Here is a 23,834-nt window from a genome sequence, read left to right as displayed (position 1 = left end):
TCAATTTTATGACATAAAAGTTGTAGGTGGCCAAATTTCAGCTGCTCTGAAACCCCTGATTTCATGAAATCTGACATACATTTCAGGTCAAAATACACTTAAACCTTTAAAGTTGTATCAAGCAATGATCATCATTTGCAAAGAAGAATCCTGCTCTGGAAATTTTTCCAAGACCAACTTGAGTGGAAGAAAATAAGCAGGTTCCAAAGAGAAGAGCATTTGATTGAAGAGAAAGAACAGAGGCCCAAAGAGAGACAGAATAATAGGTAAGCAAGCAGACAGATTGTGATTTGAATGACATCTAATCACATTAACTGTTCCGTTTGTGAGCGCGGGTGAGAAAATAAAGCAAACAAATGGGCACTTGCCGCAGTTGTTCGTTATGAGGTCTGGCACAATCAAGTTAAGCGAGGAGTCAGCGACACACACGTAGATAGATCATTGTTCGAAATGACTTCTGGCTTCTGATTGGATAAACTGGCCCTCACCATTGTAGTAGTAGTTGTGTGTTATTAAAGATTCAAGGCGTACAATCCATTTTGACTGAAATGGTTGGCTGCAATTGGACGTTTTGCGCTGTAAATGGCTGTGATTAAGTTAGATGAGTGAATTGTCATCCAACCATTCAAAAAGGACAGGGGAAATCAATTTTAAGAGAGCTCACTTTAACAGAATAATCTTTTAGAGACAGCCGACAATCGAGGTTTTCCTTTTTTGATAGCAAAATGCTCAAATTCATCCCAATCAGCACGTGTGTATACGACTTAATCCGCCAAATCGCTTTGGATTTGGCAGGGTGACAGTCGCGTCCACAGTTCTACACCCCAGCGTAAACAGTAGCTCGTTTCATACGCTTCCAAACTGGATAACACTGTTGTCCTTGAACGCAGCACACAGATGGAAGTCTTCGCCCCTTCCGACAACGCCTTCCTTTGGGGATACTGACAATATTTCATCCTATCAGTGCTCCAGGCAAGGTTGATCTTTCATCAGAAAAAAAGTCCAAAACTCTTGACTGGATTAGCATGCGCTGAATACACAACAACAAACACATTTATCTATAAGCATCCATGCAAGAGGCATGATTAAACGACTTTTGCAGAGATTTGGCCTGCAAAAAAACCACGAGAATATACACAGGCATACTCGTATGTCACCTCGGAGTCTTTAAAACGGAAATATTCACACTAAAGTGCAGATTGGACACATTCATTCAAATGGAAATGTCCCACCCGGGAGTAAACAAAAGCAGCCCGACGCCGAGTCTCTTAAGAGCGAAAAAATAGTGACTGAAGTGTGCCGAGACACGCTTGATTTAAAGCAGAGGTAGGCATTGTGTAAGGAAGATGGGACGAGGCAAGATGGATGTTTTTGAACTCAGATAAGCCCCAGTGCTTCCAGTTTTTCCAGTAATCAAGATCAGACGATGCCATAATCAAACAAATGTATATGTGCCGCATCTCATATAGCATTTATGGCTGGCAGTTTGATTTATGGAGCTGAAAGAAATGATCACAAACAGGCCGGAACCGCAAAGCTGTCATGTAAAAAGTTGTGCATTTTACCCATATGTATACGATGTTAAAATGAATGGGGCAGGTAGATGCGAGATGAGATTTTTTGACAAAAACATAAAACACTTGAAGATGACCTACCATAAACATTGAAAATGATAAAATGCTTAACAGTAAACGGCAAAGCCTCTGCCAAGGTCAACAAATTCGATGCAAAAATCCTAAAGCCCTCATTTTTTTCTGTCTTTTTACTAGAACTGGATTGTCTCCAGCCCAATGAGCCTGAAATTGTATTTCCAACTAAATTCCTCCAATTTATAGCTTCTATTTTTTGGGATGAACAAGTGTTTTTTTTTTTAATCCAGATATTCAGACTTTAAGATCTACCCACCAAATTTCATTTAAAAAAAGATACACTCAGCCTCTAATATTCGTGGCTAATAGGACAAACATTTCATTTTTTAATTCTAATTTATTTCAGTCTTCTGGGATTACAATTCACAAGACAAATTGAATTTTTGTAAGTGTTTTTCTTGAACTTTTAAGCTGTTTTCTCTTCATTTTGAGTAACTTGAAATTGCCTTCATTACAAGATAGCATTTTGAGTCTAAATATTTGTTTAAGTATACATACTTCTATTTTGGAAAAACAAGACTAAAGCCATTTGAGGTTTTCACTGACTAAAAACTGGAATAAAACTATGACATTAAAAAATAAAATAATAATCTGGCTAAATCTAATATGCATTTTCATCCAGAGACCTTTGCACGTTGCGAGTTTGATTTGTTCTGATTCAAGGGGTAAATCGATATACCTCTGTAGTCTGAACGCATAGTAGATATAAAATAATATATTTCCGCATGAATGCAACCCATACATCAAGTGGAATATGTCACCACTGTTTGAAAGAAGGAATCTGTGACGTGTCTTGTAATATTGACCATGCTTAACATATCAAAGACCTCTGTACTACAGCAAAATCAAAAGATCATTTAGCTTGCGGACTCTGTCTAAGAGTGTCAAATGTCCGTGACCCCTGCATATCTGTATGCGTGCTGCCCCTTACTCCCCACCTTTTTTTTTGCCGTTCTCAGGTAAAAGTTCCTAAGGCTCCAAAGGAAGAATGCATGATTAGCCTGTGAGGGTGAACGTCAGCATTATTCTGATGTAAAACCAAGTCAAACACCCTTTCTCACGCAAAATCAGCAGCCTTGGACGCAACCCTTTTTCTGATGAGCTGCACTTCATGCGAGGGGCTACACATGAGAGAAGACGCAACTTTGCAGTACAAGCAGTGATCACGATTATGTCCTTTGAAAACAATACTTTCCACAACTTGAATTTGACATTTTTTAGGAAAGTACAATAATAGTAATTAGTAATTTTCTGATTTTGATTGGAGGTGGCCTTTTTCCTGAAAAAGTCATTTATGAATTATTGCTCCTAACTGTTACTGTAGTAATCGTCTGTGTCATTAACATACAAATGTGTCTTTTTTATTGTAGTGTAAACGCAGATTTGTTCATTTGCGAAAAATCATTTATTGGAGAATTTACCACGAGCAGTTTGATATTTTTTCAAAATCTACTTTTTTCCATTTTGGTAAAAAATAATCAGGTTAGGTTTACAGTAACTGAATTTGCATTATACGGCTTTAAATTCGTAAAGCCAAAATTACCCAATGACATACCTGTCAACCTCTGCCGATAACTGCCCTTATAAATGATTACGATTCCCCTTACAAACCCCCAAAAAACCTTACAAACACCGTCGTACGGTGTTTGTAAGGTTTTTTGGGGGTTTGTAAGGGGAATCGTAATCATTTATAAGGGCAGTTATCGGCAGAGGTTGACAGGTATGCAATAAGAACCTGAGGATGTAAACACCTGGATTAAAAACAAACTAACACTCAATTACTGCAAAAAGTCTTTAGGCCCTTTTATGACTTTTTTCACATGTTTCAAGATGAAAATATACAGAAAGACTATAGAAACACAATTTTTATATTTCTACAACACATTATCTACCTTGCTTGCTTCAATAAAATTCTACGGAATGAGACTTCAAAAACTTGATGTACTCCAAACAACGAATTTTGACATCGTTTTACAACCCTAGCAGGTTAAGAAAGTCTCCTACCTAAGCCCCCCAATGTGAGCACGATAAACCCGCAAGGATCTTCGGGCTACATGGCGTGAGCACACTGACACAGGTGTGCGGGATCACAACGCGAGGGAGCAGCACACGGTTACTAAGCTCATTCCTTATTTAGGCGTCGGTGCATAAAGCTTTGACCCGATGCTAGGGCCCCCCACACACACAAAAACATAGATTTCTGAAGACGGGCACACAAAGAAACCCGCAGCAACTGCAGTTTGAGAGCTTATTAAAGATGTGAAGTGGAAGCTTAGCCTTAAGAGCTGGCAGGTGGATGCAGAAGGAAAAGGCGGGCCTCAGGTGCATGTCAAGCTAGGGATCACTTTTAAGACGCTGACCACGGATCCCAAGTGGACGTGTTTCACTACAACCTGCTACACACCCCACAGGCGGCAAATTATTCACTGTACTTTTCGAACAGTAGTCAACTGAAAACCTGCAACATATTGAAGTATGCAAACGGTGCTGAAAATGGAAAAGAAAAATTTACACAAAACCTGAAATCATTTGCTGGCATTCTGAATGAGAACACCTTCCCGATTGCCTTACCTGGGTAAACCAAAACATGAATAAATGTTAACATTGAGGGCAGGCGCAAAAGAAAGTGGCACGATTCTGTGCCAAAGATAGTTACTGCAAAAATGTAATGAAAACAGAACATAATGTCTACAGAGTGGAAAGATGAAAATGAATGAATAATCGTGGAGTTTTTGTAAGTGGCTGCCAAGTCCAAAGTGAGAATTTTGTTCCATTTGATCCAATAAATGGCACTTTTTTTTCATTTAACAACACATCCCTCATTGGTTGCCATGGATACCAAAAGATGTCCAGTAGATATGAACTACGATGCTGTCAGTAGCATTGAATGAGTCATTTATCTTGATGTTGTTAAAATGTAATTAATAATTATATACATGATAAGAAAAATCCTTTTGAGGCAAAATATTGGGCTAACTTCATTTCATAAAATAAAGTACAAATCCTACAAGGAATAAAAAGTGCTAATGTCTATTTTGTACAGGAAAAAATTAAATATATCAGTTTACAAAGTCCTCAAGCTATGACGTTTTGATGCCACTGCGTTGTCCGACATTTAGTCCCCAGCACCAGTGTTTCTGCTTAGTATTGCTGCACTGTGCTGTGGATGTTTCTTAGGCTTTTTTTTACTGTCCTTTAAAAAAATAATTGCCACAAAGAGGAAAGCTGAGTCTTCTAGCTTTGCTGGTACAGCCAAAAAGAAAGAGATTACTATGAAAAAGTAGCTTCACATCATCAAAAGATCCCAGACTTCAGTCAGTTGACCGCAGCAACCATTATCAAGGACAAACATTGTATTTTCATGCACCTGAACTGTTTTTCCACTATGAGCTTTCCAATGTATAGCAATACTGTGGAATCTTGGCGAAAGAGAGGAAGATTTCCAACCAGACGGACATATGCCAGTACTTCATCAGCATCGAGAAGCCAGTGGAACCTGCCAATGCTACCTCAGCAATAGCTTTCTTCTCGTCTCCATCCATATGTCAGCAGTATTGGTAAATATTCATTGATTCTGTTTCAACAATGGTTATCCTTGTCAGCATCGTAGGGTGCTGGAGCTCTGATGACTTCTGGCAAAATTAAAGTAGAAGTAATAGTTTTTTTTCTATGCAAATGATTTTGACGTGAATGTAGATTAATTTAGACTCGTCGGAATTATACGGAAATTTGGGTAACATTGCCAGTGTAGGAACAGAACTGATTCGTAACTCAACTGACAGTGAAAAAGTATTTCTACTTTGTTAGTGCCACACATGCGCACACACATCGCTGGCACCTAGACTATGGATGGCTGCCCGACTCTGTCTGAATAGCTGTTTTGCGTCCTCTTCGGACCACAAACAAAGCTTGTGATGAGGAACGTGAGGGGTGTTGAGATTGAAAAGGGTGGTGGGCGGCATTCCAAGACAACACTCCAGCGGACACATTAATATTTCAGCAGGTGTACATGCGGCGGGACACAAAAGATAGCAGCTGTAAATATATGTTGGAGATGAGAAGCGACCACAGAAGACTGATATGTGGACTTTAATATCCGGACTTGTGAAAGGGACTGATACTTTGCAGCTTGAATGAGAAAGAGAGTTGTTGCGCATCTCCGTGTTTTCACAGCAGGCAGCGAAATTTGATTTCATACACCATAAACTCAAAATGATGTAACACGAGATGTTCAGACACTGCTACTTTTTTTCATTCAATCATTTTCTGAACAGTTTATGCTCACAATGGTCATGCAGGGTGATGGAGCCTATCCCAGCTGACTGCGGGCACCCTGCAGGGGACACCCTGAATCGGTAGCCATGTCTATCACTATTAATGATACTGAAACATGATCATTCACTGTCAATACATCATGTGGTCATTTTTCAAAATGAGCACATGCCAAAGCCTCTGTTCCGCAAAGGAATCAGTATTCAACTCAAGATCCTAAGGAGATGTTTAGTAATTAACAACAACATTGTTATTCGCACGCAATTACACAAGACAACTCTGTGGCCAACTGAGACGTCCTCCACAATGCGGCTTCATTAACCAAGCTAACACCTGAAATTGTACTTAATCATCCCCGTTTGTTTGGATGGTGGCAAAACAATGCAAATCATCAACCATTTTTTTATTCCATAAATTAAAGCTGATTGCTTTGTCAAATGTCCTCAGTTAATATATTTACTATAAAAAAGTGCTGGAAAGCAAATGAAGTCTTATACATCAGATGAGCATACATATAAAGTTGAATTATTACATTATGTGCCAACGATCCACACAGCAAATCACAAACAAGCGTTATTTGCAAAATACGGCACCAATGGACAACCAAATCTTCCTGAAAAATGCTAAAATATCCTTGTGTTGACGGGACATTGAAAAAATGAGGCGCAAATTGAGCCGTCTGTTGTATGTGAGGTGGCCCTGAGAGGATGGAAAACAGCAGGCGGAGAGCGTTAACGTGCGGTCTGAATTACGTTTGATTGGACCAAATGTACGCCCGAGCTGCCCGGGACAATTTGGCCGCGGCTGGCGGGTATGAGTGCATGGAGTCCATTAAAGGTAAGGAATCTGTATGGTTGCAGGAACGCGCCAATGCATTGTAAAAAAAAACAAATAAATAAACACACACACACACACATACACACACGGTGCTCCTGAGTGATGGCGGGTAAAGCCGTAAAATCAAGATGGTTTCTCGTTTTCCCCTGAAAGCTCATATTTTACGCTGAAGGACTCAGAACTGTGAAAAAAAGGCTGGAATAGTGCTCGCAATCCAGCCGCAAGAAGCCAGCCACACTGTGAATAAACTAGTGAATAAATGTAATCAAGACACCTACTAATTCAGAAAGTGTTTGAAGTAGTTCTGTTTCAAATTAATCAGATCAGATCTAATCACCAGAAAATGCAATTTGTGTAGAAATATGGAAAATAAGACGTTTCATAAGATGCAGACAGTCCTTGATAAGAGCTCGAGGGCTAGAAAAAAATAGAGAAAATAGACAGCTTTTTTCACTTGTTTCAAAATTTAAAATAAACATCTTGATAGTAAAATAAATTTTTAAAAATTGAAATATGGCGAAAGAACAAAGAAAGAAATAGAATGTATAATCAAATAAACAAAATCTTTGCTATTGATTGGCTGAAAAAGGACATTTTTTGGGCAATGATGTCTGTAAATGATGAATCATCTATCAAAAGTCAATCAATCGATTGTCAATTATTCGATTCATTGTTGCAGCCCACGTTGGCAGGCATAACAGAATGTGTTTTTGTGAAACAAAGATCAAATTTTTAACGTGTAAGAAGCCAGTGATCTTGGAAAGATGTCTCAACTTTGCTTTTTATTAAGAGCACCATTTGATCATACTCTTACAAATAAGAGCCAGCATCTTAAAAAAACAGAAAAAAATCAATCTTAATGGATTTGTGTCAACAAACAGCCTCCGACAGGAATATTTATGCTCATAAGAGATCCTGTTATTTATTCAATTAGGACGTGTCCTTGTAAACAGCTTTCCCATTAGCAAAAGTGGAAAGTGTAGTCAAACATTGTACTTAACCCTTTGACTACTTTGATAAAGATGAAGCATTTGAACTAAGGCTTCCACGATTCATCAATTATATAATTAATCCACTTAAGTATTGCAATAGTTGATGAATCGTTTGAAAATATTGTTGAGCTAAAAACTTCTCAGCACATAGACTTAAATACAATTTCATCAAATAAGATTTTATAAGAGCTGATTAGTTGTCCAATACAAAAAAAAATCTGTGATTAATTGCCTAAATGTAATTTTAAACAAAAGGGATAGATTTCAACAAAGAGAATAAAATAAGAAATGTTGTATTCGGAACTGAATTGACAACACTTCTTGCAAGAGGAAAACAAAGGAGCACAAGATAATTGCTAAATTATTTAACAATTGAAAGAAAACAACCAAAAAACACTGTGCCCATTTTTTTTCCCCCAATAAAACAAATTCTGAACAATAGAAGGCTGTAGTTTTTCAGATTATTCTTAACCTTGAATCATTTTTTATGCCAACAATATTAAAAATCGGTCCATGCATTTATCATCCCTTTCTGAATCTGTTACTACTGCATTAATAGTTCACAATCATACATGCCAGTGTATTTTCTTTTCTTTTTTCCCCAAAAACTTCAGATTTTAAGCATACTCTTATCCATATGAGTAAAAGAAGTCATATATTTATTTTATATAACTTATTTACATTGTTAAGTTTTCCCTCTTGGTCACCAGCATCAGCAAGCTAAACAGCGAGCGTCTATATCTAAGAAAAACTAACTACTACATATCAGTATTACTATAAACTATTAAAAGTTAGCCACTGTCACTCATTTTCTTTGTAAAAAAAATATTTTTAAGACTCACAGATTCATAGCAATTTAATTTGTTCCAAAAACATAATTTATTTAATGTTGCGGATCAACGTTCTTAAAACCAATGATTTAACGGAATCCGGTAAAGGACGAATGATTCAATGGAAAAGGAATGCAGAGCTGTACACTCGTTATGTCTATCATGAGACGTGTTGGAATACTAAATAGAAAGTGGGTTAGAAAAGGATGTAAATCTTGAAGAACATGAGATCTTACTGTACAAGTCCAAAGCGGCTCAAACAGTTCACATGAAAATACTGGCCAGGCCCAACAACGCTGGTTAAAAGCCTTGTTTTTTTTGGTTCCAATGTCATTGTTAATTACGACAGATAACCCTTATGCAACCCATCTAACACTGGTATATTTTACTGCAGTTTTGCCCCAAAAACAACCAAATTCATTGGCCACACGTTATTGGTCACCTGGTCAAAGCCATCTTAAAAAAAATCTTGGCTCAAAGCAACAGAATAGGCTACTTACTGGCTGGTCCACTTCTATGTGCTCATTTCACTCAGCTCACCGCTTGGTTGGGCATATAAAAATAAGAGCCTTATATCGGCAGTGTCCATAATGTATCTTTTTTTTTGGTTTTACAAAGAAAAGGACTAAGGATTACGGCTCAGCAAAACCTAATCTATCGAATTAAGTACTTCCTGAGGTGAGGTGCGTCTTTAATACAGATTTGATACCCAATAAATGTGACCCTTTTAATTTTAAACCAAATATTTTAAAGGATTTAGAACCGGATCTAATCAAACATTCAATACATGTAGCAGAAAATCTGAAAAGTAAATGCTTATCCTCTACAAATTTTGAAATCCTAACAGTTTTGGATGACCCAAATACTAAAAGAGCAGTACACTTCCAGAAAAATTGTACCTTATTTCTTCTCACTTCCACTATTAGAACATAAGGGGAAGCTGAATGATTGATTCTGGTGTACATAAGAAGGCTAATCTGACTTATGATTGCCACCCGTTAATCGCATTTTCGTTCCCGATTCGTCCAAGCGCCGCACGGCTCTGGCGTCCGATTACATCGCACATCTGTCAATAACAGCCACGGCACGGCCGACGTTGTCAAGTCCCTCCGTCGCCGCAATTTTCCACATCATAACTCCCAGCTCGCACAAAGATGAGCTTCGAGCAGTGGCAGTAATCAGAACGCCATCGTGTTAAGGGGGGGGCTCGAAAAAATAAGCTGTTTGGGGTGTTTCCGAGCTGCTGCTGGGATTGTCAGTGTGGAAAATAGCCTCTTGCTGGCTTGGAACGGCAAAGACCAGCCAGATGACAACATGATTTAGTTTAGCGTGGAGGAGGATACAGAGCTTGGATGCAAAGTGACGCTGTGTCAAGAGCAGTCAGCCTACAGGGAATGCAAAGGGAAGAAACCTCATGCTTGTAATGGGATGTTGAGAGCTAAAGGAAGCCTTCGTGCTTGCATTCCCAACCCAGTTTTATCCTCAAGGTTGGCTAACAGTGGGAATCTGATGATCTTATTCGTTCAACTCATTGGCAACCATTGACGTTGCTGAACATCCACTTTATTTATACTGGGAGAGGGTCTTCTGACAGTCCTTCTGCGTCAAAATGGACTGGACGTCTATGGCCATAAATGGTACTGAAGCATGAGCATTCACTGCCAATCATTCCAGTTTAAATTGGATGACTATTGTTTTCAACGGCAGTGGATGAGTCAAATACTATGACATTAAAAGAATATTTGATCATTAAACGTCATTATGGGTGGAATAGCTTGTGTGTGTGGGTCTGTGCTTTCTATTAACTGCCTTACATATGAATTGTGTCAAATTAATTGCTCCTCTTGAGGAGCAGAATTACTGCACGAGCAAAGTAGCGCCTAACTGCGCCTCAACTGCAGGTTAGTCCCATTTTTGTCAAGCTTGGCTGGCTCCCTCTTGTTTTTGCATTTGCAGTTTAGTGTTGACGACTGAGAATGTTAAAATGCCATTTCAAAAGGTAAGTCGTTTTATTTGGCTGGTTAACCTTTACAATTGTGTGCCAGTTAGGATTGTTAAAAGGTTAATTTAATATTTTCTGTACATTGAAAGGCTTTCATGACAACAGTTTGAGGCATGCATTCCATTTATAAAACAGCATTTTTTTATTCACATTTATATTTTGTTGACTGGCAAATTGGATTGGATTGGACAACTTTATTCATCCCGTATTCGGGAAATTTCATTGTGACAGTAGCAAGAGGGTGATTAGACAGAACAACAAAGCAAAAGCACAAAGTACAAAGCAAATCAAAGTAAATGGGATCATAAAGAATCACCAAATCAAATCATTAAGACAGAAAAGCAGCAAAAACACAAAAACTAGGAAAAAAAAGCCCTACTAACTGTAAATATTTGGAACCCATATTTTAAGTGGGGCAAGGTGCTCTTATTTTCTAGGCCAGTGTGTTTCTAAATGCGAGCACACTCAATGTTGAGTTTTTTTTCTTGTCCAACGCTGTCTCTCAAGCAGCCCTCCTTTCATCCCCAGCTACTTATGTGACAATATTCCTCTTCCAATTCATTCGAATAAAACCACACTGAAGAACGCAGTACAGTTGAGTGACTACAGAGTGGAAGGGATAATGTGGCACGCTCTTGGTTTAAGAGCCTCGCAGCCCTGGAATGGACTCAGACCAGTGAAATAAGACAAGCGAGCGATGGAAGTCATTTAGGGCCGTTGAGTTCGCGCCTTGTCGAGGGTGATTGCGGAGCGAGGCTACGACCCAGGATGGATGATCCGGCCATGACTAAACGACACCATGCCTAGATATTCACGACCCTCACACTCTCCACTGAAGCGGCCTTTCATCTATCTCCATGAGTCCGTCCGATGACCAAGAAATGGATTGGCTGGTAGTCAACGGAGAAGAGCGAACGATTTCATGTACAAAGCAGAGCATAAAACGGGATAATTAGGGACGCGGCGGGAAAAATTGGGAGCAAGAGTGACAGAGATGGAAAAAAAAGTCTATTAGTCGCTAATCTGAATGCAAGACGCAAGACGTTTGACAAATGGCAGCCTGTTAGTGCCAGAATTGTCTGGATAATGTGAGGGCCAGTTCAGTCAGTGGAAGGGGCCATCTGGGGTGAATTTATCTGCCATTTCAGAAACAGGCAAACGGCTTATCTCCAATGTTAAATAATCATGATAATTAGGATTAGGACAGGTTTGTTTTAAACTGGAATATATCACAGTTTTAACTAACAAGTTGTTGGATGGAACTATTTGATTACTCTAGTTTTTATACAATTGAAAGGAAAGAAAAAACCATTCACATCATCATGGGAAAGGTACTTTAAACAAGTAATTTACAGGTAAAACAGATGCCATGTTTTTTGTATGTATGTATTACTACAGTAGAAAAAAAAGAGAGGAAATATTGTCATTAGATGTGCTGAAGGCAAAGAGAGAGGCAGGTTGACCCATGTAAATTTAGAAATGTTTTTCAAAATTATATGTAGGAATAAACAAGGCACAAATGGAAAATTAAATTTGAGCAAAAAGTTAGAAGTAACATTGAAACTATGGAAATGAAATCTCGAAAGAACACAGGGTACGTGGCGAGATGCAAACCACAGCGCTTCGAGCAAAACTAAGAAATAAGTCAAGAAGAAACACCAAGACGAGACGAGTTAGGGGAAGCTAATTGAGTGAACACGAAGAACAGCATTTAGGAGAACAAGGTAGAGATAATGAAAGAAAGAATGTTTTTTTTTAATTTGATCTTCTCTTCTCACTATTCCTTTTGCAGTTTAGCAGTTCAACTTTGTACATTTTCTATACTATATAACAAAGTCATTGGTGTAAAACCTGTGGCTCTGAGACTAGATTGGCCCCTCAGATCATTTTACATGTCCCCAGAAAGAAAATCCTGTCTCTCAAATTCAGAAATGCCATTAATAGCCATATTAGATGTCCAAGCATTTGGACTAGTAGGGCAGAGAAGGCTGGCATAGAGTGAACAATAAAACTGTTGGCATTTATCAGATCAGCCTCTAGAAATATTTTTAATCTTCCTTTAATCTAAATTGAAGATTACATGTGTGAATCATTGGCGCTTGATAAGCAAATTGCAAGCCTCTGGTTAAGATACGACATGATAGCCTTGCTGCAAAAGTAGCCATTGACAAAGTGGAATTCCATCACCACATTTGAGAAATATCCCTATCCTGGGAAAACTGTTCTGTATGCGCATATAAAAAAAACATGCAAACAAATAAATACCAGCATGTAAATGCCCTTGAGGTCTGCTAAAGTATGTTCCTGTCCTTTTTTCCCTCAGCAAACCAATCTGTTCCCACCAAAGTTCTCATTTGTTGTCGACACCAGGGTTCTTTTTTTCAGTGGAAGGAGAAAATGGAGTCGACAAGGTGATTTAAAACAGACGCGGGTAAAAGAAAAGAAAAAATAAATAAAAATGTAGATCCTTCTGGTAAAAGACACATTTAAATGGGAAACTCGTTTGTCATTGGAACGACCGCTGACGTTGTGTTGTTAGCACAACCCTATCGAGGCGAGAAACAACAAAAACAGATCATCCGCTAGAAATATATCTCAACAATGCATAATTGATGGCAACCTGTCCGAATTGTATTTTTACATCTAACCCCCTTGTTTGGGCCCGGTGTGCCCATTAAATCACAGCATCTGCAAAACAACGTCAAAACAGATGAGGAGACAAAACACCGGGGAGGTGGAGAAGATGTTATGGGCCAAAACAACAGTCAGACCCTTCTGGCAGATGTTAGGATTTGCAAAAAAACTGCTAACACAACACCTGCTTCCACAGCTGTGGCCCACCATGCTGATGGTAGGCACTGTGGAAAAACACACCCAGATGAAGGATGCAAAAGAAGACGAATCACGGAAAACCTTAACCAATACAACATTTTTTCTGGTAAAAAACGACCAAAAATGAATAAATGAACAAACCTTCAAGAAAAAAACATGAATATACATATTTGAAAAGGGGTAGAAAGTAAAGTGGAGGGAGACAGAGATAAAGAAATGAGAAAAATCTCATGAAACATAATACTAGGAAGTATGACAATACTTTTGAAACATTTGACTTCACTGTGAGTGTGGTGGGAGAGAGTTAAAGAGCAGGGGGTCTTCAAATAGGAGTGGTTACAAAATATTTCCCACTTCCCCATAATTCAGCACTGACCTAAGGGGAGTTTTTGCATGTACCAAACTTTGAAAATCCCTATTTTTTTACTAAGCAGAATTCCCAAGAGAAACGACTCATTAGTATATTTCTTGGTACGTATTGGTCAAATTACTATGTTGATTCCATTCATGGTGGAAAACAAATGAGTGAATTTACAAATAACAACGATGCTTTTGTTAATTCATCAAAGTTGTGCATTCGCCGGCTACCCCCCCGAGAGCACAAAAATGAGGCAAACATCCGTCTGGCGGACCTGCCATTAGCCGTAGTCCATTATTAAACTGCGAATAAACTGAGCTAATGTTCCAATGATTAACTTTCAGTGTGGGATTACTTCCAGGGACAGTCTGGGCACAAATTAAAACTGGTTGAGCTTCTGCATCAGACAGTGTTATAAAACAACAGCAAAAAAAAACAATAAAGGATAAACATACAGTTTATTTATCCAGAAGTGATTTGCGGAGAGTGTGTTTTTCCCCAATGCAACACATAGCCTGACATTTAAACATTCACAAATATTTCAAGTCGCTGCTGGGTTTACTGTGCTGTGCGTCAAACCAGTGACCTTCACGTCACACTGTGCTTTTCATCACAGCTGCGTACAAAGTAAAGTTGCATGCTAATAACCAGTCAGTGGTAAATATCTCTCGGGAGGCTAATGTTTTGCCCTCCATTGCCGGATAAAATAACAGCCATCTTTTTCACAGGTGGTGTAAAATTTCCTCACAAGCGTCCTTATTCATTTTCCTAGGTGCGAGTCTGGAAGTAAACAAGCATTACTGTCAAATTTTCCACCCACCAGTTTGATTGTCCTGATAAAGCTGCTTTTCCCCCCTAAAAAAAACAAGACTTGCTCGTGTATAAACGCGCGGGATAATAAGCAGTAGCGCGACTCACTTAACGAATCCATTAAATAAACAATTCTTGTGTGAGTTAAAGTGCCATACTTACCATACTCGTGGGGAATTAACCAGATGCAGAAAAAAGTATGATTACTCCCCCCAGTAAAAAAGCACTTATCATTGCCAGTGATCCTGTGTCTCATTTTGAAGGTGTTGTTAATCATTCTGATGTCTCATCTCACTCACACACAGAGGTCTAATCGAATTGTTTACATCGCTTTCAACACCGCCGCAAGCACCAATTTTTACAATAAGGTAAAAATGCACTATTGTTTTATTTGTGTTCACATAATTTAAATTGAAAACCAGAAGCCAGAGGAATTCATTCAATTTCATGTAACAAATCAGTACATTTTTTTGAATTACAACAATGAATATTGATGTTCCCGTATCTACTAAGCTAGTAATGCAAATTGACAGCCATAAAAATTACTTTAGATACTTTACTTGATATTGCAATCATTATATTGAATGATTAAGCAATATCGAATCAAAATGGGTTGAAAAGTAAAACATCGTTCAATATTGCCTCTTTTGTTTGAAATGCTTTGCAGTGTGACGAATCTAAATCATATCAATAGAAAATAGAGCTACATCCTTTCCGCAGGGTTGTATTAAAATAATCCATCAATTCCATGAAAACACTAAATCATATTACTAATTTTTTTCCATTGATATGAATGAAAAGCCAGTCTTTTTTAATGTGGAAAAACATCATTTCAATGACCTTTGATTTTGATCAAACTTTTCATCGGCATGTATTTGCAGTTTGCGGGAGCATTTAAAAAATATTTTATCTTGTATATCCTTTTATTGCTATTGAATTCTTTTACACTCAAATATTAGTCAGGTCTTTATTTGAGTTGTCATGGTAACAAAATTCCACACGCCATTACCCCACCCAGCAATTTAGGCTATAGTCGCTCCCTTGCACAACACAGATTGCCCTTAAAATGAGCAATTTTTGGCAATGGGGAGAAAAACGAGGAAAAATGATGCCTATTTTTTGCAGCCTCCAGTCTATTTTGAGGAGTGCATGCCACAGACATGTTTTATTAAGACAACTGGGGTAATGCATGAAAACCTAGGATTTGCAGATACGGGACATAAAGCTGACACTGCCCAATTGATAACGACATCGCCTCTGCTTTGTAATGAAATATTTGTCAAATCTTGTTTTGGACCGCCAGGTGTGAAACTTGGATGACCCCAACGAAAGATAAATTAAGATTCGCTGACAGGCACAAGACCCCCCCCATTTCTGTAGAAATGTAATCACAATAGCATCATTGGCCATTTCCCTGCCTCCTTTGGGATACGGGGAAAATTAAGTCTCTAATCTGGCTTTTTGGTACCTCGGCTTCCGTATTAATTGCGGCATCAAGTAAATGGGGCAAATCTCTGCATTAGGTCCTAATCACTTATCTGCTATTAAAGGCTTCTAGCCAGAGGGTATAATTGGAGGACTTCATCGTGGTGGGAAATAACTTGGCGTTATCATCAACAAAGGCGCAAAGGGTGGCCCATATAAAGCGGGTAGGAGACGATTGCCATTTCCAAACTAAATAAAAGGATTAGATAGAAGCTAATAAGCTGCTGGATGTTGACTAAATGCGACTTTGCTTGTAAACCTGCACTGCGCGTGCGTCCATAGATGTGGTACAAAAATAGATATGTTATCTAAAATGAGGGCAGTTGATTTTATTTCAAATATATTAATGTCGTGGTGGACTCAATTCCCACTCCCAGAATTGATCAACTCCATGGAATCGCAAATATTTAACTTACTATCTACCTTGCCCTCCAACTTACTCAAGGGTAACTGAAAAGTTACATTCGGTTCAACTGCTTTTACAATTTAGGATGCACAGCATTTCTTAAATAACTATTTCCATGTCATTTATAATGAGTGTTTACTGTAATTTTGATCATACAATGTTGTTTGTGGTTGCTTGGGTTTTGCTTGGAGTAACTATAGTTATATATTAACTTAAAAAGTTAGTTTACTTACAATATTAACGGACGTTCAGTTTACATAGCTGAAGTCTAATTAAAATAACGTTAAATATTTACATTCTGCAATTTCTACGTATTTGTACCGTGTACAATCATATTCTTTATCACTAAAATAAACTGTTGAATTTTTCAAAGATGTGTATTGGCTGCCATTGACAGCGTCATAATGGTAGCAATCATTCAAAATGTAGTAGGGGAGTAAAAACACTTATTAGGACTCAGAAAAGTGACATTTGGCTCGGCAATCTTTTGAAAGAATGAAGAGCAATCTATAAACGTAGCCCACCCCTGCCGCGTCTTCATCTTTCCCCCTTGCATTTTTCACTCGCAATCAAAAATGAAGAGCTACCATTGTGAACGGTGATTGATGCTGATGGAAACATGTAAAGGGCATCAAAGAGCGGCCAGCGATGGCTTGTCAGCAAATGCAAATTGGCTTCGCAGCATGTGAGCGTCCTTTCAGCTAAGTCGGATCACATCACTCACAAAATATAGATAATCACGTCCAGATTAACGACCCCGTTGTGATTAACGCGGGCTGTTTAATTAACTCTACATTAGGTCACTGGGGGGAGCGGTTGGAGGGCCCCCCTGCATAGCAAAAGGGAAGCAGGTGCATCATGGGAGATGGTCCAAAAAGGAAGTGGGTTACATTTCCTTTTAATCTCTTGGGATGGTATTTGCAGGCTTCCAGAATGAATTAATTATTAATAATATACCCGCCCCAAAATGAAGAGTATCAAAAATAATAAATAGGGGGTTGTGCAATCTAGTGTGTACAACACAAGTGTGTGTGTATGTGTGTGTGTCAGTGTAAGCAGTTGACGAAGCAGCGGCAGATTATGCCAACACTGCTTATAATATGCATGAGCACGCATGAGCTTGTATTATGTTAGCGATTATACGCTCCTCTTGCTATCGTGTGGCGCTTCTTTTGAAGCTTACGTTTTTTGTTTTTTTGTTTTTTTTGAGTGATATAATTGGACGATGCAATAATTTGGATCTGGGTTTTTTACTAACGTACAATGCGAAAAAAAATACCGAAGTACACCATTTCTTCCTGGAAAAATGGCGAGGGAAACTCACATCAGGGCCATCAGTTTGTGTTATGTTCAATACATAAATGGTTAAGATATAATCCAACCAAATCGATCACAACACACAAAAACATCTTTAAAATGGTTCTCATTCAAATATCTGAAATATTACAGCAACAAAACAACATCAAATTTGTTTATTGCTTTGGGTTGTTTACATTATTATCGATCAAAGGACCTTGAATCGAACTGAACTGTGGCAGCTTTGTAATGTTGGCAAATATCATAATGTTGTCCAAAGAGGCGTCATGAAAATGGTGATTGAAACCTCAAGTGGTAATTTTAAAACCTCAGCTTGAAGAGGCTGTTATTCACACACAGACATTAAACAACTCGGTTGTTAACTGAAGTATTCTTCAATGGGTGCCAGTCACAGTTGGATATTGCTTTGTGCAGAGATAGTGTCTTTAATGTGGTTTAGTATTGCGGTAGGTGCTGCTCTGTTTAGTCTACAATGCTGTGCACAGGTGTTAACAGTATGGGAATGTCAATAATTTTCCCCAGTCACGAAAATACACCAGCAACAGGTAAAAAAAAATCTGGATTACTATACCAATATGAATTATTTCTCCAATATGTAGTCACACTAAAACTTTAACCTTTTGGTCATGTATTTTTTGCCTTGCAAAAATTCTACAAAAGAGGTTATTCATGCTGTTCCTGATTTTATGGTGGAGGACTCTTAAGGGAAGGTCCTGATTTGTTTCCTGGCAGTTTTACCCATTAAGCCCATCATCGAAACATAAAGATGGCACAGCTTGTTATGATATAGTAGAACCATTTGCTCCTGTCATTCCCATTCTCTGGAGACTGACAAGATAAGACCCTCCTTCCAACTGCAGTTGTTTGAATTATACTAAATCCTTATTCCACACCAACAGCCGCCATTCCTCTTACTGTCTCCCGACCGCTACCGCAGCTGACATTTGTAAAGAGGCAGCTCAAAGGAGGGGGGGCACGATGAGGCTGGGGAAGACGCTTTGGGTCATCCGTCAGGTTTGGAGAGAGAGTTAGAGAAATCAATGTCTTTGGCGAACGTGTCCTCTTGTTTAAAAAGCTGAAGTGGAAAAGACTAGGGGGATATTACTTACAGGCGGAGATGTGTTTGTGAGGTGAAACTGAAGATAAGAAGCATTTGGAAGCATGCTTAAAATCAAATTAGGCATCTGCGCCAAGAGGGTGTCTGGAAAAATGACACTCCCTAAAGACGTGCGCAGCCAGGATGCAATTGTAAAAGATGGCCGGGAGATAAAATGACATTTACGGATCAAGACATCACATCTTTCATTCCTGAACATAAGGTGGTCGATGCCGAGCTGCTTCGGTCCTGACCTGTTTGCTCAGCCAGGTGGTACATTTATGACAGTACACATTCGAGAAAAGGAACTGCTACGACTGATAATTCTGATGCTAGTCTTGTAATCCTTAACCCAAACCAGAACACAAGCAAAAAATCTCTCCACCTAAACCCAATTTAAACAGAATCCCTAAACCTGAGCCTAACTAGAACACCAAACTTTGAGAATAACCTAAAAAAAGCACTTATCTTGAACCAATGACTAAATCCAACTACTAACATAATCCAAACTAAAACCTTTACTCAAAATCTTGCACCATCCATAAACCTGAATTTTCAAACCAAACTCATCCAGACTCATCCAGATAAAGAAATACCTTTTTAAAATCAAATCTGGGTTAAAAGATACATATCTTCCTGTGCGTGCATATCCACACTCTCCACTCCCACAGATAACACCATTGCACAGCACCCTGTACACAGTGGCAAAAAGAATTTCCCTAACGGCTCATTGAAGAAGATAAAGTCAATAAAATAATCATAAAAAACACAATGGGAGCAGCAGCAAACAGACCCTGCGCTCAGGGAAAAAAACGACCCAATCTCACAACAGAATTCCCTCCTCATGTGTATGTCTGGTGGTCAGCTAGAAAATGGACTAAAAATAATCCCACAGCGGGGCATCACATATGCTAAACAGAACTGCTAAAGGAGAACAAAAGAGAATCACGCGAATGGCTGTGAACAGTGATTTCCATTTCCCTTCTTGTCATGGTGTAGCCACATTACTCTGGGAAAAGAGGCAGTGTCACTGGCGGCCGGCCCTCCGCGGGCTCTCAGCAGCCATCCCAAGAAGGTGGGGAAATGAGCAGCAGTGAAGCGATAATAGGAAACGAGAAAGGGGCGAGCAGGAAAACCCACCACCCGACCCAAAAAAAAAATTGAATAGCAGGCGGGCAAAGAGAGAGCAAGAGCGCGAATAAAATGGAGCAACAACAAAGGAGATGCCGAATAAAGAGGAAGCAGAGGACAAGGCTTGATAAGGAAGAAAATAGATGGGAACGAGTCGGGAAGCTGTCTCACTGAGCTCGGCCAAGAAATCGAAAACGATGATATCCCTCACCTTCAAAGTCATACTTAAACTTTTGAAGAACTCACTATCAAGATGTTTTGTGCATTTTTTTTTGTAATGCACTACATACCTGTTTGTGCCATCTTGACTGAGTAAACACATTGAAGATTCGACCAGAGATCAGCATGGAAAGTGTTGATAAACTTCTTGGGTGATGTAGAAAAGGGTTTTGAATTGCTTGGGCATTGATGCAATTTTACTGCTAATCAGTTGTGAATTGCTTATACCCAGGGCTGTGCGATATACGAGACCAAGACTTGCCCAATAGCCTGTAAACAAAATGTTGCTCATCTTCTGGCTAATGCACATCATGGATTGGCAATAGTCTTAAAGTGGGATTCAGATTTCATTCTTTTAATCTTGTGTCATTCTCTTGGACATCATTTTAGCAGGTTTCCACAGCAAAAACGAAAGTGACCAGAATACAATTTCTTAAATCTATTTTTGTTAGTCCTTTTCTTGGCACTTAAAGAATGTGGTTTCTCCATAATATGCATCTGTTTGGAACAAATTTAAACACTCTTTGCTTTGATTGGCCCTCCGTGGAGTTGTTTGGGTGTTGACAATACATGTGCTGACTGCCACATCACATCCATCTTCTTAAAAATAACACCAACCTTTGCTATTTTACAATCATAAGAAAAGAAAATATTCACCCACTTCACATTCCATTTTAAGCCAGTTTCTACGCAGAAAGGTGTATTTCAGTCAGGAGGCAAACTTCTACTTTGACTTTGGTTCAAAAATGTTCCTTCTAACTAAAATATTCACTCACTTGATAACAACACACCTACATGGTGCATTGACGCTAGGGGGTCATATTGTAGACATCCAGAGGCAATGTACAAAAGATAGGGGGGAAAAGAAAGTCGATCAAAAACAGTAGAGGAGGCTCCTGCCGGCAAACAAGCTGAGAGAAAAGTGCTTTAACAGCTGCAGGGTTGGTTGTAGGTCGTAGAAAAATATGTGACGAAGATGGAAACTGGCCATGTGACCAAAGTATTGTACTAAATCACAGCAGATCGATTTACGTTTATAATGCTTCATTTGTATACTTATTTAGAAACCGGAAGTGGCAACCTCCAGACTGAAGTGATCCATTCAAAAACCTACCATCATCAGAATCATTTAACTTGCATATGTGATTGCAATCAAATTAAATAAATAACACAGGGCGCTTGACCTATCTCGTGCATGAACATATTCAAAATACCGTAAAATTAATTTAGTAAGAGTTAAGCACAAAATTGCGACCACAGTTATTGTCCAAAACATACACACAACAATTTCCTGTATCATTAAAGGTAAATTACTGACATTGGTGGAATAAACAACCAAGTAGGGGAGAGCAGCAGATGACAAGAAGGCATGCTAAATTCTGGGCTAATTTAAATGCACCAAATCAAATCAAGAGAAAATGAGATCTTGCGTGATACACATTATTGGGAGTCTGGCTGCAAATCTTGTTACAACCGGGTACAAATGCTATATTAGAATGCAGGTAGCCTTGGCATTGCTCCAGTGGCTTCCGTTGACAATCCCATTCCTTATTTAATGGTCTATGCTCCTCTAATGAACCACATTTAGTCCTGACTTTATGGTCTACGCTTTTTGCTGTAGTTTTGATGGCCCCGTCCACACTATATTACTTGTGCTGTTAAATAATTTCCGATCTAAAAGAAGACATACTAAAGTCAAGTTTGGAGGACGTACACTTACAGCAACTTCCCCTTCCTTCGGAAGTACAAAACATCCTGACTATTTTAGATTTCACATAAAATTCAACAACAAGTCAGCATTCCATCTCTTTCAGACTTGACCAAATACTATGTCATCCATGCCCTAATCACGTCCCTTGAAGAATGCAACGGAGTCTGTAACACGCTTGAAGGACAAACCCCAGTATGTGGACAAATACGTTTTGCAGAGTTCTCACATCACTCTGATTTCCGTACCTCTTTACTTGCCCCTCATAAAGATTGAGATAAAACGCCTGTTGAGTTATAAATCTCTCCATGTGTCGTCTTCCTCCATCCATCACCAACTTAAAGTCCAGCCCTACACCGCGGCCCTGATATGACACTGGCTGTCCTGCCATACCAAAATCTGGACTGATGGTACCTCAGTGGCGTCGATGTAATCAAGTGAAAAACGGTGTGATTATTGACAAGGACATTTTGAACAACTACCTTGAACTGACAAAATCTCAAGGTTTAAAGAACGTCTTTCCATCCTGGGAACAAAACAACAAATATATTTGTCTACTTTTCTCTTTTAAATTTGATATTTTCAAATCACTATTTGGATTTGCATTGCTTTTGATTTGTGCCATACAAATCAACTTGGCTCCAGTGACGCATCATCCATATTGCAATCCAAAGATATGCATTTCAATGGGATTTTACATTACACTCCAATGTCACGTATCCAAATATTGCAACTAGTCTCACCACCAGCAGTCTGAGAATATGCCTTCGTGGAATTAATTTTTCCTCCAAGGCCTTGTTGTACCGAGAGTAATTAGAATCTTAACTCGGAGCCTACACACAGATAGCAAGCAGCCTTCAAAATATGACAGACTTCTCTTTATTTGCCATTTTCTTTTTCCCCCCTTTACAAAACACCAGCGATTTAACCCCCCGCGTTGCCAAATCCATTGCAATTTTATAAAGAAAAACGTAATTTTAGAGGGAGGGGGTCTGTTTGACATGCAAAATATATTCATCTTTTAGATATTTTCAAATGCGTCTTTGTTGTTATGAAGCGCTGTCTAGACAATTTCGACAATAATGGAATACTCTGCTGGATTTGGTCAAATGTCATTCAGAGATTCAATTTTTCTTTTCGTTTGGCAGGAACAAGCTGAGAATGTGACTGTTAGAAAAAGAAAAATTCAAACTACAGCTCAGACTTGGACAAATGATAGATGCATCAGGTCAACAGAGATGAAGTGAATCCTATTCACAGCTGACATCACTGTTCGAGGCTTTGCATTACCAAATATGGGTACTCGGACGTTTGGTCGCCCGGACGTTTGGCCACATGACAGAGTTTACTGTTGAAACCAGCTCTCAAAATCATATTCATGAGAGAGAGTTTAATATCTAAATATCTACTGTTGAAACCAGCTCTCAAAATTATATTCACCCGGGCGACCAAACGTCCGGGCGACCAAACGTCCGGTCACGCCAAATATGAATGCAGTTCAACAATCAACGGACATAATCATTGGGACTAATGAGTTGACCGTTGTGCTGCTAATAATGAATGTGTAAAATATTGAATTTAAAAAAATACACTAACCTTACTTGACAAGCCCAACTTTCGCTCATCACCAGCTTTAAATTGTATCTATTTTTTTTTTACAAACAGCCCAGACAAATGTCTCTTCAATTTATCAGATCACCAGTAAGCATCAAACCTCACATTACTAAGAATAAATTTTACAGTATCAACACAGACAGATATACAAACACTTGCAACGCACTAAAGTGACTTTCCAAAACAAAAAAGTAAAAAGAGACACAAACAACAAAAAACATGACAGATAGATGTGATTTGAAAGATACCAATGTACAATAGTACTCCGTGTGCAAG

General features: G+C 38.8%; 1 protein-coding gene across 4 annotated transcripts in view; it reads right to left on the bottom strand.

The window, feature by feature from the left end:
• grin3ba (glutamate receptor, ionotropic, N-methyl-D-aspartate 3Ba) overlaps positions 1 to 23,834 on the bottom strand; it is a 74,740-nt gene that overhangs the window by 29,506 nt on the left and 21,400 nt on the right. The window lies entirely within an intron of this gene.

The sequence above is a fragment of the Stigmatopora argus genome, chromosome 15 (genome assembly GCF_051989625.1).
Source record: "Stigmatopora argus isolate UIUO_Sarg chromosome 15, RoL_Sarg_1.0, whole genome shotgun sequence".
Taxonomy (NCBI): Eukaryota; Metazoa; Chordata; class Actinopteri; order Syngnathiformes; family Syngnathidae; genus Stigmatopora; species Stigmatopora argus.
Note: the sequence above shows the minus strand (reverse complement) of the source record. Positions and strands in the feature narration are given on the sequence as shown.